The sequence below is a fragment of the Centropristis striata genome, chromosome 4 (genome assembly GCF_030273125.1).
Source record: "Centropristis striata isolate RG_2023a ecotype Rhode Island chromosome 4, C.striata_1.0, whole genome shotgun sequence".
Lineage (NCBI taxonomy): Eukaryota > Metazoa > Chordata > Actinopteri > Perciformes > Serranidae > Centropristis > Centropristis striata.
In genome coordinates, this window is record NC_081520.1 from 16183557 (window position 1) to 16202457 (window position 18901).

The 18901-nt window shown below is 37.1% G+C and overlaps 1 protein-coding gene across 1 annotated transcript in view; it reads right to left on the reverse strand.

The window, feature by feature from the left end:
* bcl9l (bcl9 like) overlaps positions 1-18685 on the reverse strand; it is a 32844-nt gene extending 14159 nt beyond the window's left edge. The window contains exon 1 of the mRNA XM_059330995.1: positions 18185-18685. The gene's annotated coding sequence lies outside the window, so the exon portion shown is untranslated. The remainder of the gene's footprint in view (positions 1-18184) is intronic.
* Between the last annotated feature and the right edge of the window lie 216 nt (positions 18686-18901).

The window sequence follows — 18901 nt, forward strand, 5'->3', positions numbered from 1 at the left end:
GATTTATCTTGTTTTAAATCAGACCTGTACAATGCCTAAGATTTTAATAATAATAATGATTACAACAAGATACACATGATTAACTTAAGTGAACAAATTGAGGATTTTAAAGGGTACAAGTTATTCATCTGAGGACTAGTAATGCCAAAATAATTCGCCACACCTTGATAACACACAGGTCATCTCCACTCAACTTATTACCCAACTTCTAAAAAAACTGGTTGCACCGGTGTCAACTAAGGTGTGTCATAGTATCATAGTAGAGTATGAACTACCTGTATTTTGTGTTGTATTTGCACTAAATTTACATCAATTTACGATGATTTTTTTCCCCACTACTAGATATTCAAGTTCAGCCTCCAGGAAACAAAAAAACATCCACTCTAATTCTATGGTGTATAAAAAAAGTTGTGGGAGGCACTGTTCTGTATATTGAATAGCAGCACAGATACTGGCACGATCTGATTTGCATGTTCGGGTCATTTTTTTGTTTATGAAAAGGCGTCGACTAATCAGACACACCTGGAGAGCCAACACTGAAACTAATTGGTGTCATCAGCCTTCATTACATCCTGACCTCAACACATGAACTTAACAAGACATTTAATACCTAAGCTTAAGAAATGATTAGTACTTAATTATGGTGACATTTGAGTAATGAATTAAATCAAATCAACCTTGCTGTTATGCAATTAATCTGCAATAAAGTTTGGGGTTGTAAAATCAAAGTTAATGTCCCTTAAGGGAGGTGTTCTCACTTTCCCTCCCTCGTATTCAGTGAAATGGTTTGTGCCACAGCAGGTTTTAACGTTCATTTTCAGTCTGGCTTTCGTGTTCATGTTGACAAGGTTGCAGATCTCCATCTGGACAGACAGACTGGAGCTTTCTTTATCATAAAGGGTCTCCTGCTGTTCTCTTCTAATTTAGCAACTTCTTAAAGGCAAGGAAATATGTTGCGCTCATGTATTTGTATATGCAGGTCCAAAATGCTATTTGCACTTCTTCACCAGACCATTTAAGCCCTTAAAGCAATAGATAAAAGAGATAGGAATTAGGGCTGCACAAATTAATTCAAATGTTATGAAAATTGAAATATTGACTAGTGTAATATCCAAATCACAGGAAGGCTACAAATGTATTATGGCTGGGCGATATTTCGATATAAAAAATATATCGATATATTTTTAAATGTGATATGGAATTATACCATATTGCATATATCAATATAGTTCATTTTTTTTCTTTCCTTATATATAAATGCTGCCCTTACTAGGGTTTGCCATATTTAGTTATTTTGTAATGTTTGTTATTCTTTTCTCATATTCATATATTTATTTCAGAAAAAGATTGGCCTATTTTATTTCATAGGCTATTTTTATTTTAGATTTTATTTATTTAAATGTAAACTTAATAGAGCTTTAATTTTTTTTAAAAAGCTACTCCTGTTGTTATACAGTATTTATTTTCACTTAAGTTTACGATTTCAATAAAAAGTACTTGTGACATGTCACATTTGGCTTTGACTGAACATTTTCTCTCACTCTGCGATTAAAATATTGTGATATATATCGTATATCAATATTCAGCCTAAATATATCGGGATATGACTTTTGGTCCATATCGCCCAGCCCTAAAATGTATCAAAATACCTTCTGAATAAGTATTCTGGTGCTGCATGATGTCCCCGCATACAAACTGTGTTCTACAGATCCTCGCAAAACAACATGATCATTTTAATATATTTTGGATGGATGGATGGATGGATGGATGAGCATGCCGACATGGTTTGCAAATGCATTAACTGCCATTTAGCTTGTTTTGTAAAGGGCACTGGCTTCTTTAACTGATCAAACATACCTGGTGTGAGCAGAGAGTCTAATCACAACCCTGACATCACCCAGGCTGACTAGCAGCTGACCAATTACTGAGAAAACATGAAAAATAAACCATGATGATCATGTCTCACACTGCTAAAAGCTTGAAAAATAATTACAGCTAAAGTAGGGTGACATTTGACTCTTGGATTTACTCAAATGTGCACTGCTCAGTACACAACGTGCTGCAAGCTCACAGAGAGATAAATAAGCATGTTATTCACAATAAGGTGCAGTCACATGAGTACAGGACTGCCAAGTACCATTTCATTGTAACAAGGGTGAGAAAATAGTCTTGTATTGTAGTTGATGGATTTAGCAGTCATCAATAATTCAAAAACAGACCCCTGCAGGTCCTTTTATGAAAGTCTGCTGCTCTATTCAAACTGGTGAAAATACTCAAATTAAAACGGTATGCACCATCACCATTTCATAACGAAAGCTTTGGATGCTGAGCCTGTTAAAAAGTCCCATGGCTTCAGGTAACAACAGTGAAAGATTCAGCAGTATCTTTCAAAACCACAGGGAAAAGTGTGGCTGAGATGCTGAATGATGCTGAACAAACTCCACAGTTCTCCAGAGTAGAAATAAAATCAGAGCCAACAAAGAAGACACTAATGTGGTGAAAGTCTGGAAAATGTCAGTGGGAGACCTCGGGGCAGGGCCTGTATGTTCCACACTGCTGTCTGTATTGTGCAGCACTTGTAAAAGAAACGGTATGAGGAGAAAAAGATGCCACCTTACTGAAATTTCCAGCATGTCTCACATCACCAGTGAACTGAACAGTTTTCAACACTACAGACATTATGCCTTTAAAAAACCTCCAACTGAGGCAGGAGAGATAATCACTGTTTGCTGGGATCAAATGCTATCATATGCTGATGTCTTCAACAAAAAAGTTATTGTCTTACCGAACCAAACTATCATCAGACAAAACACAGAAAACGTGACAATGCACATGTATTACTAGGGCTGGGCGATATATCGATATAAAAATATATATCGATATATTTTTTAATGTGATATGGAATTAGACCATATCAGATATAGTTCAAAAAAATGTTTTCTCTATACTGTCGCCCTGTTAAAACAATCATCTAACTCATTTGTGTCACAAAAACTTATGACATTTATTGATCATTTCACTCAAAAAGGATGTAACAAAGGATAGCTATTGGCATAGTAATAACATTGTGTGTAAATTATGTAACTTAAGAGAAATAAATGACTTTTTTGAACATGCCTTTATGACTTAAGCAAGATATGGTAACACTTTATTTTGAAGGTGTCTACATAAGAGTCACATAAGCCTCTCAGAAACATGACATGACAAGTATCATGAGCATTAATGTTACTTCAAAATGTCATTAATGTTCATGACACATCCCATGTCATGTTTATGACACGCTCATGTCACTCTTATGTAGACACCTTCAAAATAAAGTGTTACCATATCTTGCCTAAGTCACTTTTTATTTTGACTTAGGCATAATAAATCCGCTTAAGTCACACACTTGACATAGGCCATTATCTTAAAGGGGTAAAATCACATGATGTGATCAACTGAGGATGTAGGCGATTTTACCATAGGCGTCATGAGGAGATGATTTAGGCAAAAAAACAAAACAATTTTGACAAAAAATGACTTAGGCGATTATTATAACAGTGTGACGATACATAAATGCTGCCCTTACTAGGGTTTGTCATATTTAGTTCTTTTGTAATGTTCATTATTCTTTTCTCATATAAAAATATTTATTTCATTAAAAGATTGGCCTATGTTATTTAATAGGCTATTTTTTATTTAAGACATTTTTTTTATTTAAATGTGCACTTTATGGAGCTTTGATTTTAAAAAGGTACTCCCCTGTTGTTGCTCTCACTTCGCAATAAAAATAACAGGATATATATCGCATATCAATATTCAACCTAGATATATTGGGATATGACTTTTGGTCCATATCGCTCAGCCCTATGTATTACTGACCATGTTCATGATGTCACCATCTAGTTAAGAGAATCCAGTGCAACCTGTTGGTTACCTGAAGAAATCATTGTGTGCTCATGAGACGTGGAGCCAGGAGAAAATTAGAAAATGAAAATATGGGGGCTGGCATTGTTGTGTTCAAGCCCTAATATGCATAGTTTTGTCTTTCTTTTGTGTGTGTGAGTGTTAGCTACTTATTAAGCCTTTAATTAAACATGCTGCTCCTGTTAAAGCAGAGATCAGCTGGGCATATGTTTACGCAAAGGTGAGCCGTTATCCAATCAACAAATGTGTTGATGCATAAAATGTTTGCCTCCATTTGCCTTTCCTCATTTGACATTTTTGCCGGTTGTGTGGGAAACAAATTCAATTTAACAGTTGGACCTTGTCCAGATGTGTCCAATCGTTGCTCTAAACAAATTAGGGAAATAATTCAATGAATTTTAAAAATCCAGAGCACATGGTCTTTTAAAACCAACACTGCAAAAAATGGGGTATCTAAAAACAAGATAAAAACACTAAATCTGAGGGAAGTTATCTTGCTGCATGGACAGATAATTTCACTCGACAAGATTTCTTGAATTAAGATTGTTAAATCTAGAAATAAGCATGTTGTACGCTTAAAATAAGATTGAAACAAGGTAAATTATCTAACACGTCTAAATCTAAAGTTTTTTTTATCTTGGTAAGAAACATAATTTGCAGTGCACTCTGCTCGGGCCAGTTCATCGCTGCTTGCAGCTTTAATTTATCTTGTTTTAAGAGTTAATTTCTTATTTTAAGCGTTCAACATGCTTATTTCTAGATTTAAAAATCTTAATTTAAGAAATCTTCATCCATCCATCCATTCTCGTCCGCTTATCCGGGGCCGGGTCGCAAGGGCAGCAGGCTCTGGGGGACCCTGAGGCGTTTCCAGGCCGATCTGGTCAAGTGAAATTATCTGTCCATGCAGCAAGATAATTTCTCTCAGATTTAGTGTTTTTATCTTGTTTTTAGACACACCTTTTTTGCAGTGAACTCTTTTAGAGCCAACATACACAAACACACCCCAAAATTCCTTCAACATCAATGGAAACAAACATCACTGTTAAGCCTGAAGGTTTGATGCATGACTTAAACACATAAGTGGTTGAGTGTGAAAAAATATTTATGTTCTGTTTTTTTCAGCTGACCACCCAGGTACTGAAAAATAAAACTTATGAATGATTCAATTTCAAGGTTTCAGTGTGAATCCCGGGACAACGGGTCAGAATTTACAGCCACTGTGTGTGTGTATGTCACGGTGTGTGCCTACGGTAAGAGGTTGAGCTCCTATTTAGTCCCAGTGGGTCACACAGTACTCTGTATTTTTAGAGCAAGCTGGTATTAATAGACCCAGAGAGCTCTGGGAAGTCAGGGCCAACAGTGAGAACAAAATACGAAGCCAAGTCCAAAACACAGATGCCACAGTGCTGCTCTGAGGATCGACACCAGTAAACACTGAGGCTAAAGTGTTTAACAGTACTGATGAATGAATAATGTGTGTGACGCAGGAGCGCACAGTTACACAGAGACGCACAGTTGAGACTTTTTCTTTGACATCAGTTAGTTAACAAACTGCATTTGCACATGGCGCCAGTCGAATAGCATCAGAGACGGAAAATAAGTTAAATGTGCTCGGCCACTTTGTCTCTTACTTTAGGACAAGGCCACAGCTAACACAACATGTATGACCGTTATCTAAATAGATCATACGTGAAGGACTGTTCTTAGGGTAATTTAATGTGTCCTTGCAAGTTATTTTTCAGTTTTTATCAACTGTTATGGTGACCTAAACAGGACAGCCACTATCAACACTCATGTCAGGTTCACCAGAGGACACTTGTGCTGGCTGGAGTTGGAGGTCCTTTATCACGGTTCAAGAGCATCAAAATGTATGATAGTGAAAGTTGTCAGCTGTAAATGATGTAGTATCAAACACTTGTGGTAAAAACACTGTTACGCATAGGAGTGACGGCAAGGATGTAACAAAATGTTTCAACTTTGGTCCCATCATTAAAAAAAAATAAAGGTTATAATTAGGGCTGGGCGATATGCACCAAAACTCATATCCCGATATATTTAGACTGAATATTGATATATATACTGATATTTTTATCGCAAAGTAAGAGCAAATGTTAAGTCAAAGTTAAATATGACATGTCACAAGTAGTTTTATTGAAACCGTTTATTTAAGTTCACATAAATACTGTATAACTGTTAACATCCGCAATTCAGGCTCACTCCACGCCTTCAAAAATCAACTCAAAACCTTTTCAAAATAGTTTACAAGACCTGAACGCATTATCTCTCATCTCTGTTTAGTTTTTTTTTTTTCTGCATTTTGTGTTTGTGTGTGTCTCAATTCTGTTATGTTAAGTGACTTTGAGTACCTTTTTTAAAACGCTATAAAAAAAAAAAAATCTAATTATTATTATTTTTATTATTTTTTTAAATCAAAGCTCCATAAAGTGCACATTTAAATAAAAAAATATCTAAAATAAAAATAGCTTATGAAATAAAATAGGCCAATCTTTTTCTGGAATAAATATATTTATAGGAGAAAAGAATAACGAACATTACAAAAGAACTAAATATGACAAAACCCTAGTAAGGGCAGTATTTATATATATAAACAAAGAAAACATTTTTGAACTATATCAATGCGATATGGTCTAATTCCATACCACATTTAAAAATATATCTATACATCTTTTATATCGATATATCGCCCAGCCCTAGGTCCCATCATATAAAAATATATATATAGGTTATAATACAATTATTTTCATTCCAACTTATTTGGCATTGTTTCCTTAATTTTTTCTGGTTCTCTCTGCCAATTCTCATCAAGATTTTTCAAAATTTTTCCATAACTGACCTGATTGTCTGGCTGTCATTCTCCATGGAATAACTGCATGTATAGATTTTGCAACAAATAGGTTCAAATAAGAGAAAGTCCATGATTCTGAGTTGCATTTTGAGAAGAAGCAGTCAGGACTTTAAGAAAGCTCAGTCTGACGAAAACCATTCTGAGTTTCAAGAACTAATTCACTTTTTATTCATCACTGCACACATTCATTACTGATTTATATCGTTGTGAAATGTATTTTTTCCTTTCTCACTTGCCAGTTAATGTTGACTAATTAAATCAAGTTTAAACTTTTATCTTCTGTTGCCTTTTTATTATGAACTACTTGTGTTTTTAGTAGTAAATAAAAGCATCAGTGTAGCTGTGCTACAGAATTTTGTACCTGTAGCTCATAACTCAAGTGCCACTTCCTAAAAAACATGCACTCATAGCTATAGCCTTTCATAACCTGCTCAAATGAAGCACACATCACACCTCTGATGGGGTTTTTCCTCGCCGGCTTTTATGTCACACACATGTAATGTGGCCTCTGCGGCTGTGCGTAATGACTCCCTTCATGTCCACATACAAAGGTTTCAAACAAGCCCCAAATTGTCACCTTTATCACCACTTACCACTTTCCACTGAGTTACACATGCTGCGTATTACACTGGGCTTGTGCTGGGGAATCCACCTGTGTGCCTTCTTTAATAAATGAGTCAACCTTTATGTGGACCGTGATGAATTCTATAAAATGTGATGTGACACGGACATCTTTGAACTCTTATGCCTTTAAGTGACGTAGAAATAGCCATGTAACACCATGACCACGTTGAATCAGCTGAGAGAGAACACTTTGATTGGGATGCACTGTGATGATGTGGGGTATAATGCAATAACATTAGGGGAGAAAGCGATTATCCAGACTGTCTTTTAAACATAGAATGAGTCACTTGTTGAGTCCTTTGTACCTTATTTTACAACCCACTAAAACTACAGTTTGCAGCTGAACACGTAGCAAGAATCCCTGATCGCAGGTAACGCAGCTCGGAGACACAACTGAAACTGAGAAAAGCACTCTCAGTTTCCTTGCAGCAACATTGAAAACAAAGCTACGACTAGCCTGTTGTTGTAGAAGGAGTTTAACTCAACTCAGTGAGAACTGTGCGATTAAAGAGAAAAGATCTGTTCATACACACTGCAAAAAAGGTGTGTCTAAAAACAAGATAAAAAGACTAAATCTGAGGGAAATTATCTTGCTGCATGGACAGATAATTTCACTTGACAAGATTTCTTAAGATTGTTGAATCTAGAAATAAACATGTTGAACGTTTAAAACAAGATAACTTAAAGCTGCAAGCAGCGATGAACTGGTCGGAGCAGAGTGCACTGCAAATTATTTGTTTCTTACAAAGATAAAAAAAACTTTAGATTTAGAAGTGTTAGATAATTTATCTTATTTTAAGAGTTAATTTATTATTTTAAGCGTTCAACATGCTTATTTCTAGATTTAACAATCTTAATTTAAGAAATCTTGTCAAGTGAGCAAGATCATTTCCCTCAGATTTAGTGTTTTTCTTGTTTTTAGACACACCTTTTTTGCAGTGCATAGAGCCTGAAAGATGGAAGATTTTTGTGACCAATACCAATTTTAGAGGGGAAAAATTAAACGATAATCCATATGGTGGCCGATAAAGGCCGAAAAGACTGCACTGGTTTTGCACAATTGTAATATATGCAAAGGTACTTAGAAGGCTGTTTTAAAACATTTATTAGAGAATAATTACATACAATATATTACGTTGCCAACTAATTCTACAAAGATAAAGAATATATAAAAATAAAATGAATAGTTAAATAAACATCAATACTGTATCTTGAGTATGAGGAAATTGCTGGCCATATATATACATTATATATTGTGTTAAAAAAAATTTTTGAGAGGCTAATATTGGCTAATAATATTGTTCAATTGATACAGTATATTTGGACGGGCTTTGCTAATACATGTTCAAACATCCAAACTGACTGACTGATTTGAAATCAATTTATGAGAGGAAAAACACAAAGCTGAGATGGTTCTGTCAGCTACCATTCTGTTGTAAAAGCCAAACTGATTTGCAAGCCATGCGACTTTAGAAAAACCAACAAGGATGATGACAGACGAGCTCTGCTAGCTTTAAAGATGTTGAATCAGCCATCAAGCGCCTGCCAACTTTCACTCATGGAAAACCAACTGACACCAATAATGTGAAACTGCTTCCAAGTGGCAGCCATCAGTACATTCTGAATGATTATTGGTGCCAGCACCCAATGAATTACAACCTTCAGACACTCAGTTCAAGGTTTTTCATGCTTCTATTAGAATCACAGAAAACCAATGTTTGAAAAAAAAAAAACATTTCCTCATGAGTCTCGTACAATGTGACCACTGAAAGGTCACTTAATTGGAAAGCACCCACCAGCCATGTCTGATAACAAAGCCACTGATTCCAGAATATGAGCTTGAGAGACGACTTCCCATCTCGGAGAAATGATCTGGTGTTGAGGCTGCCAGTGTGAAAGCTTATAGCACAGAGGCAGTACATTCAAAACTCAGAACTTTTAAGTGGAGACCAGACTATTTGTATGCTGTCAGGGGCTGTAGGCGAGGAGAGGACACAACTGGAACTTGTTCAAAAGTCTTGCAGGAGAAAAAAAAAAGTAAACTGCATGTTTGGCATTTTTGGTGAGAGCACTGAAGAGGGCTAAGAGCGTAACAGGCAGGGAAACCCTGTTCATGGATTATTGACCACATTCAGCCCGGTAGCCATATCTATTTCTTGCTTTTCATAGAACTTGCCATAACTTTTTTTCCCTCTTCCCTCCCCCCCTTTGCTTCAATCACACGCTTGTTCTCTCCTCCCAACATGCACTTTGTTTTTCTGCAGCCTGGTGTTGTAGGAATGCATTACTCTACAAGCATAACAAGAGGTTACTGCAGGTCAGCATTCATCTCAATAAACATCTAAAAATGAGAAGGATTCAGTTGGTCAGATGATCTCTCATAATAAACCTTTGATAAAAAGGCATTTTTTACTTTTGGGTGAAGTTTATCCATAAAAACTCTGTTTACAACTCTGATCTACATAGCTGCCTTCTCTGCACTCACAGTTCTCAGTCTGCTCTTAGTACTTGTTGGGAGTAAACTGCAGTGCATTGTGGGACAGTGCACAGGTGACAGCCAACAAAAAAAATCAGCACACTAGGGGGGTTGTGGCAGGTTGCTGTGGCAACAAAACATGTCACGGGGCTGAGTAAATATAGGCTAACCAGTAGGCGATGTGCAGAGAGAAGGGCCTGCAACAGAGGAAAGGCCACAGAAAAAAGGAAAGTGAGACATTTGTGAAGATCTCAAAGCACTGCTGTCTTTTGATGTAACAAGCCACAGTGAACAGTCATGACAAAAGAGATGACCCAAGATGTACCTCTACCAAGGCGAAACATTATGAGCTGTACAAAAAGTATTGAGTTAAGCAGAGGAGGAAAAATGATTTTCTTTTGAGCTAAAATATTAACTGTTTCAATGAAGCTTCCTCTGATTCATGTAGGGTTGTCAAAAAAACTATCGATACTAAAACGTTGTATCTGGATACAATACTCATTTTCAAAAGTATTTAGTATCTGAAGCTTGTTATCATAGTTGCAGTTTCTTTTTGCACAACTGTTTTTTATCATAAATATTTAACCTGTGGTTCTGTTCATTTTTACATGTTGCATTTTTCTTGTTAATAAAAATATTTCTGTTAAATTTTGGGGTCTTTGTTTTTATCCTTGTGGTATCGAAAATGGTATCGAGTATCGAATATTTTCTTCAGTATCGGTATCGAGTTGAAAATTTTAGTATCGTGACAACCATAGATTCATGTGCAGCAAGCAGACTTATAACATGTGTGTTCAGGGCTGGTTGAACTGGGGTAGGCATGGAAAGGCAGGAAATTTACACAAGACGTGTTGGCAATTCCAAACAAACACTGATAAAGAGCTCCTCAGCAGGCTGCAAATGAAGTAGAAAGAGGACTGTTGTAGGCACCTCGCGCCTGGTTTTGCCTCCGCTGAGGGACAGGGAAGTACTGGGCTGATTTTGTACAGAGGGTCAAGGGTTGTATCCTTTCCAACACATTCTGGGAAAAAAGCCAACTAGAGCAAGGAAAACGACAAAACTGCAGCCTTTAGAACAGACAGAAGGCAGGCAGCACGGCAAGGAAGCAGTCGGCTGATGGACAGAAGCCATTCAGTGTCAAACTGAACACATAGAACAGTCTACACAGCCAGTCCAATCAGATACAGTGTTTCCCTCAGGCCAAATATCATCACCCTTAAAAATGTATGTAAGAATGCCCTCTACATATAATAATAATACATTTTCTTTATAGGTGCCTTTCTTATCATTCAAGGTCACCGTACAGTGTCAGAGTCAATAATATATGGTTTATTATTATATTATGAATAAAGACATAACCTTTATTAGAGAATATTTACATACAATATATAACGTTGCCAACTAATTCTAGAAACAATAACTAAGAAGATAAAGAATATATAAAAATAAAAGTAATAGTTAAATAAACATCAATATTGTATCTTGAGTATGAGGAAATTGCTGGACATATATCATTTTATAATGTTTTTGAGAGGCTAATATTGGCATCCCAACTGACACTTCTATGCTTGGAAATCTATAGTGAGCTGTTCTTGACTGCATTAAAGCTGCTGCGCTAAATTTATGAGAGGAAAAACACAAAGTTGAGTTGATTCTGTCAGCTACCATTCTGTTGTAAAAGCCAAACTGATTTGCAAGCCATGCGACTTTAGAAAAACCAACAACAAAACCTTTCTAACACTCAATGTCACCGTACAGTGTCAGAGTTAATAATATATGGTTTATTATACAAAATATGGGTTTATCAAACATGTTTTTCATATTTCACAACAGTGTAAATGTTGTTCCTCTGGGGAGCCATAGGGGTTGCATACAGCATCTACTTCCCAAAACAACACTGAGCTAACCATAAACAGTGACCAAAACGTCAGCCTAAACATAACCTGACCTTAACTAAAATAACTTGCCCTAACATTAAACAAATTGGCTGAGAAAAGGACTACAATTAGATGTCAAAATCTGACATGGCTTTGAGTCATAGCTGAATAACAAGTGTTGAAAGAAGAAAAGGAAAGGTAAGTGTCCTGAGCTGAAACAATGATGCAAGCTGTAAGAAACTTAAGATGTAGAAGAGATTAAAGGAATAAAAAAAGAAGTCACCTGGATTAATCAATGCAATGGATATAGACAAGGTGGGAAATCACCTTATGATCATAAAAGTCTTTGCACATATTTGGCTTTTGCTGTCTAATTTACAGTATGTACTAACAGAGACTTTGTAAAATTACTGTAAATCAGTGAGCGTATCTTAGAAATGTGCATTTAATAACATATTTCATACCATTTCATATTAACTCTAAGGAACAGTATGATTACAAAAGCCTAGAACAATAAAGTGGTGACCGGCGCAGCATCCGGATGTAGAATCCCAGTTTGAGCCTGTTTGTTTGTGTATTTGTTTAATACAATTTGCAAAACACACTGCTTGGAGGGCATAATGGTGTCCACTGTTAAAGCCACACAGACATCCATGAGACCCACACAAAGATAAAATACTGTTGTGCATTCATACAGCAGGCAGCACAAGTCAAACACTCATCTGCCAATTTAACAGGAAGTAACTTGCATGAAAAAAAAATGTTTTGTATTGATCCTCCAACAACACTTGCCCTCACAGTTCTTTACTGTCCTAAAATTCAAACTGGTATCTTTTATACAAAATTATTTATTTATTATTTAATTATTATTATTATAAAACTTTTATACAAAATTTAGACAAAACGCACTACCTCACCTAAAGAGGCAACACTGATGTTTGTTGGCCTCTAATGGGTCCATTAAAATATGTGCACTGCAAAAATCACGAAGCCTACTAAGTATTTTCTTCTTTTATCTAGCAATAGTATCTTAATTATATTGTTTTGAGTATAATGTACCTACTGAACATACCTACTGAACTTATTTAATTATTAATATTATTATTATGTGCTTATTTAATTATCTTATTGATTAAAGACTTGCTTTTAGGATTGACATTGTGAGCTTTTTCATGCTTTTCAAGCTATTCAACTGTTGAATATGGCGAGTTTTTACCTAGAATATTGGTTCCAATTGAGAGTTTTAGTTGCATGTAGTTCTAATATTTCAAAAGCATTTTCTACCACTAAAACATGCTCGTTTCAAGTATTGCTGGCTTATTTTAATGTCACTACAGTCGGGCTATTCAAGCCACAATTGCTCAAAATAAGTATATTTGGATTTATTTCAAGCTATCATTGGTTTTTCCAGTGCCTAGATATACATTTTTTAGAAAGTAAAATGTACGTAACGCACTGGCAGATAATTTTACTTGTTTCGAGCATGTATTTGTTAATTCTAGTTATTTATTTCTTATTTTTGTCAGTTGGTTTTTGCTTTGGTAAAGGATTATGCAAGGTTTTCCTAACAATATAAGGCTAACACACAAGCCGTTTAAGGCATCGCCCAAGCAAAATCAATGTTAAACTAATGTGGAGAGCATCAAAAGTAACTAAATGGCTTTTCCCAGATTTAATGGTTGTAGTTGGTCCCCAATGGACTTCTTTAGCAGGTTATGTCTTTATTCATTACCTGCTGCAGCTGTTTCACATTTTTGTACCAGGATATGGTAATAAATGGTATATAATAATTTATTTTTTCAAGCAAGAGGGAGGAAGCCAAATGCCCCCATGAAAAATGTGCAACAAAATTCACCTAAAACTCTGGAAAAGCCCTGTTATATCTAGCAATTTTGTAATGTATTAGATCAGTCTGAGAATGTGAAATAAATCCAAAAATAGGCCCATCACAATAATTACAATATCAACTTATCAAGCTCAACGACATTTTGATGTCCATACAATATCCCCCTCTGTGCTTACATGGCTACTTGATAAGATGAGAAGGTCTCCAACATGATGCCATAAAAACAGAAGGTTTTCCTGAATATTTAAAGACTTAGTTAGGCACAGCAACTCTGCATTTTTCTGCAGCTATGCTGAATGAAAAACAAAAAAGTAAAAATAGACTGAGACTGAGAGTCATTCTGGTCATGCTACTTCTGTTCTCTCATCTGCTCATTGTGTCACTGTGGGCGGGTCTCCAGCAGATCCTCCACACACACACAATTAAAAGTTCATTGCTCTTTGAAAGGGTGTGCTGGTATTCTTATGCTATTATATTATCTCTGGCATTAAATAGTCGGAAAAGGACAATATATAAGCAAACAGAATGTTGTTATCGTGACAGGCTTATGCAAAAACACACTACACCGTCACAGAATACTTGGAAAATGATTTTAAGATAAGGTGATGAAATTCCAACTGAGATTACATCATTGTGATTTGAAATCTCTACTTGAGTATTCTGACATGTATGAGTCACTTTAAATGCAATGTGGCGTGCAGTCGCAGCGAGTGTGAGATTCTCGACATCCTCAACAAGACTTGTGTTTATTATTTCAAACATGAAAACCATGATGCCAACTCTTCCAAATTTTACTTTCAGAGTAGACTTGGCTCACCCACTGTAGTCAGGGCTTGTACACTTTAGCAGTGGTCGAATTCAAGTATTTTTCAAGGAATTTCAGGGTTCAAGCTTTTCCAATATCTTACACTTGTTGTAAATTGCATGTTTTAGATGAGTACTTGCATACTAAAAGGATTTACAAGCACTTTATCCAAAATCCAAGCACTTTTTAAACCTTGAAAATACAACATTTAAATTCAAGCATTTTCAAGGATTTCAAGCACCCGTACGGACCCTGAGTAGTTCACCCTCTCCCTCTGTAATAATGTTAAAAAGCTTTGATTAGTGAGATCAGATCAGAGCTCAGGCCTGTTTGGAAAGACGGACCGTGGACTTGTTGGTCACCAAGCCTCTTACAACACATACAGGTGGTTTTCTATCTGGAAATGTTTACTTTGAGTTCAACTCGATGACTCAAACAGGAAAATGCATCAGACGAAAACTTGTAAACAAAAGTGATACAAACCCACAAGTATCTCATTTCGTGAATATTTTGGCAAATTGGCAATATGATGGAGTCAGAACAAATCAAGAGGCCTCTCCCTGTAACTGTTACTATGTTTACTGTTTTGTTCACATCACCTTTGAACACATTAAGAAAGATCTAAATATAAGCACTCAACTTGTTACACAAGGTTTTCCAACCTGCTAACAAACAGGTGAACTGTGATCTTTTCTTTGCACCTATTAAAGTGTACAGTCTCGAATGGTTAAATCCTTTATTTGCTCATATTACATTCTCACTTCTAGCAATCAGCACCACAGTTTGCTTGTTAAAAGGAGCAAGACCTGCATGCTCACAAGGTCTGTGTGTGGTTATTTGGTACGCACCCGAGTTCAAACGGCATTGTTCTCACCTGACACAACAAACTAACGCTAAAAGAGCCTGAATACACCGCCTGGTGTGACTAAATATATTCATATAATTTAAAAGGTTGAGGACCAGCAGTAGTGTGGACAGAGTACTTTTGTCTACATAGACTGTATGCAAAAATATGCAAAAGATAAGCACAGAGAAAGGCACAGAACTACAACAGGCGTTGGGATATTAATGCAAACCAAAATGCAACTGTCATAAAAAAATGCTTGGTCTAAATGCTTTCTAATTAGGGATTTAACACGGGCCTTGCTTTTTTCCCCGAGGCCTGCAGAGTCCAGTACTTAAAGTGTCTTGGTATATGCTGTCGTGTGGAAACGTTCTCAATATCACATTATTCTTTCATAGCTCACCTTAGCACTGCTCCCTGTAACTCACCCCAAAGTTCTCAGATCACCTAACCAGATAAGAAACACTTTGTCAGCAGCTCACCAAATCTGTCTCTGCTTGCACCGGAGCAGTGTGTGTGGACATGCAGTGGCTGTCACATGCTTATTCATTCAAATCAACTCCAGAAAAAACAAAAAAACAAGAGGCAGGACATAGACTTTTCATTCACACCTAGAATATGTCAATCAAAACATGTGGGCTTACATTTTATTCTACTGTACAATGAGCCGATAGACACATCAGTCTTCTTGTTGACACAGGAACTGGTTTACCATCACCTGTTGTGTCACATGTTTTGTCCAAGTATAGTGTAAAGAAACTGATTAGTAATATCACTTATATCAAGTGCTGAACACTTGAAGGACTATAAACTAAATGTGGACATACTACTGTAAGTTTCCATCATTATCTACTACAACATAATTCATGCACAGGGATCCCTAAGGACAAAACACATACAAGCATAATATAAAACTTGCACAAAGGCCTGCAGGTACTGGGTGGACAGTCCTTTAAAACAAAAAGCGAGAAATGAAAAAGATGCTCTCAACTCAAGAGACATCTCACTTCCAGTGGAAAGCAACGTGCAGTGTACTGTAGCCCTGAAAGACAATTCGGATCAAGTTGCAAACTCTGTTAGGTGCTATATATAGCTCACCAGGATATTGTAGATACACAAACAGCATGAAGCGCCTGTGCACACACACACGGAAAAGGTTGTGTAGCATAGAAGAAAAGCTGTAGTAATTCTCTCTGTGGACGTGCAGCATTATCACACTACATTCAACAGGCTGGACTGAGCAGGTTGTCATAAAGTTACCAGACTGATGCCACACACACACATGAACAAACATAGAGAGAAAGAGAGGAAGAGGAGACAGGGAAAAAGGGTGTGTATTAACCTAGTATTCTTAAGTGTGTCTTAGTGAATCACAGTGGGGAAGGAAATGCCCATTTAATTAAAATATTTTATACTGCATGAATAGTTTTCTAAATCGTCACACTGTTAAAATAATCGCCAAGATAGGGTAACACTTTACTCTAAGGTGTCTGCATAAGAGTGACATGAGCGTGTCATAAACATGACATGGGATGTGTCATGAACATTAATGACACTTTGAAGTAAAATTAATGCTCATGATACTTGCCATGTCATGTTTATGACAGGCTTGAGTGACTCTTATGTAGACACCTTCAAAATAAAGTGTTACCATATCTTGCTTAAGTCACAAAGGCATGTTCAAAAAATTTCCTAAGTCATTTATTTCTCTTAAGTTACATAATTTACACACAGTGTTATTACTATGCCAATATCCATCCTTTGTTACATTCTTTTTGCGTGAAATGATCAATAAATGTCATATGTTACACTTTTGGTGAAGTTTTTCGTGTTTCCTGCAAAACTTGAAAAAATGAGTTAGGCGATTATTTTAACAGGGTGACGATATTTTTGTCAGGTGATGGATAGTAGAGATGCAGAAGGAGATACAGGAGGAGAGGCTGGAGGAAATGGAGGAGGAGAGACTGGAGGGGATAAAGGAGGAGAAGCTGGAGGAGAGGCTGGAGGAGGTAGAGGAGGAGAGGCTGGAGGAGATGGAGGAGGAGAAGCTGGAGGCTACATGCTTTACAAAAGGTCAAACCAAAAAGGGTACAGTAAACTTAAAAGTAACAATAGAAAACTAGAAGAACTACTAGAAAACACAGTGAACCGAAAGAGTTTGAGTTTTATTAAAGATACCTCTGAAATCAACATTCCGTCCGTGGACACTAGTATGCTTTAATGTGTCTTAGTGAATCACAGCGGGGAAGGAAATGCCCATTTAATTAAAATATTTTTAAACTGCATGAATAGTTTTCTACATTAAAGCTAACGTTGGTATCAGTGGAGAGGCAGGTAGCGTTAAGCAGCAGCAACAGCAGTATATTAGAGCATGTAGGTGTCCACATGCCCACGCTGAGTGTGTGCTGAAGTGACAGGTAACGTTACGCAGTCTGTCACCTTACTGAACAGCTCTTAGTTTAGCTGCTTAGCACAAAACCATTCAAATGCTGCTTTCACTGCATCTGTCACATTAGCTTCGCCACAAGCTAATATCAGTATTTTGCACATTGTGGATTTACAGGTTTCTTTTTCATCGGCACGTGAAAACACAAAGTTGAGCAAGCACCGCATTGTCGTTAGGAGAATTTAAGGACACATGGCCGTGGTGTGAACCCGGCGCTCATGACTGGAGACTTGCTGCGCCAGCCAGCTCCACGGGCTAACTTAGCATGCTAATTCATGTCTTCGCTAGGCTACTTGCTTGTAATCTGACGTTGCCGTAGCACACATCTGCAGCGAACCAATGCTAGCTAACGGGATTTGAACTTTGTTATTGAAGACTTCATAAAAAGGAGAGAAAGTTAGTCCACGCGTAAAGGGAAGACGGCTCCGAAAGAGGCGAACGTACGTGTAGCATGCCTCTGCAGTGACAGTGTTTTGAAATGCTGTGTACTCTACCTGGTGTGTGAGATCAGAAGAGGCCGATTGTCAGGACTGACGGCCGGTCGACATTCCCCGGAGTGGCCGCCTGCCGCCGCCGCCGCCACCGCTTGCTCCGCTCGCCGAAACACTGCGCAAGATGGTCTCGATCCCGATGTTTGATAAGAAAAGCAGCTGGGTTCAGATGGTGATAAATAACACGGCGTGTCTAGGCTGAAGTTTCGGTTGAAATCAGGGGACGCGTCACCTTGCAGCGGTTCATGACTCCCACTATTCAAGATGTAGAAGGGCAGGACGTTGCATTTCTCTGCGAGTCCATATCACTCCCAGCCGCTGACAATAATTAGTGTGGCCACACGGGCATCCGTATGTCATTGTAGGATACTGATATGTCATACTGGGCTGCCCGAGAGTCGGATTTTTATAATGAATGGCGATGTCAGTCACTTCAAAATGATTATCGTCACACTGTTAAAATAATCGCCTAAGTCATTTTTTGTCAAATTTGTTTTTTTTGTCTAAATCATCTCCTCATGCTACCTATGGTAAAATCGCCTACATCCTTGTTGATCAGATCATGTGATTTTGCCCCTTTAAGATAATGGCCTATGTCAAGTGTGTGACTTATTATGTCTAAGTCAAAATAAAATGTGACTTAGGCAATTTTTTGAACATCTACATAAGAGTCACACAAGCCTGTCAGAAACATGACATGACAAGTATGATGAGCATTCA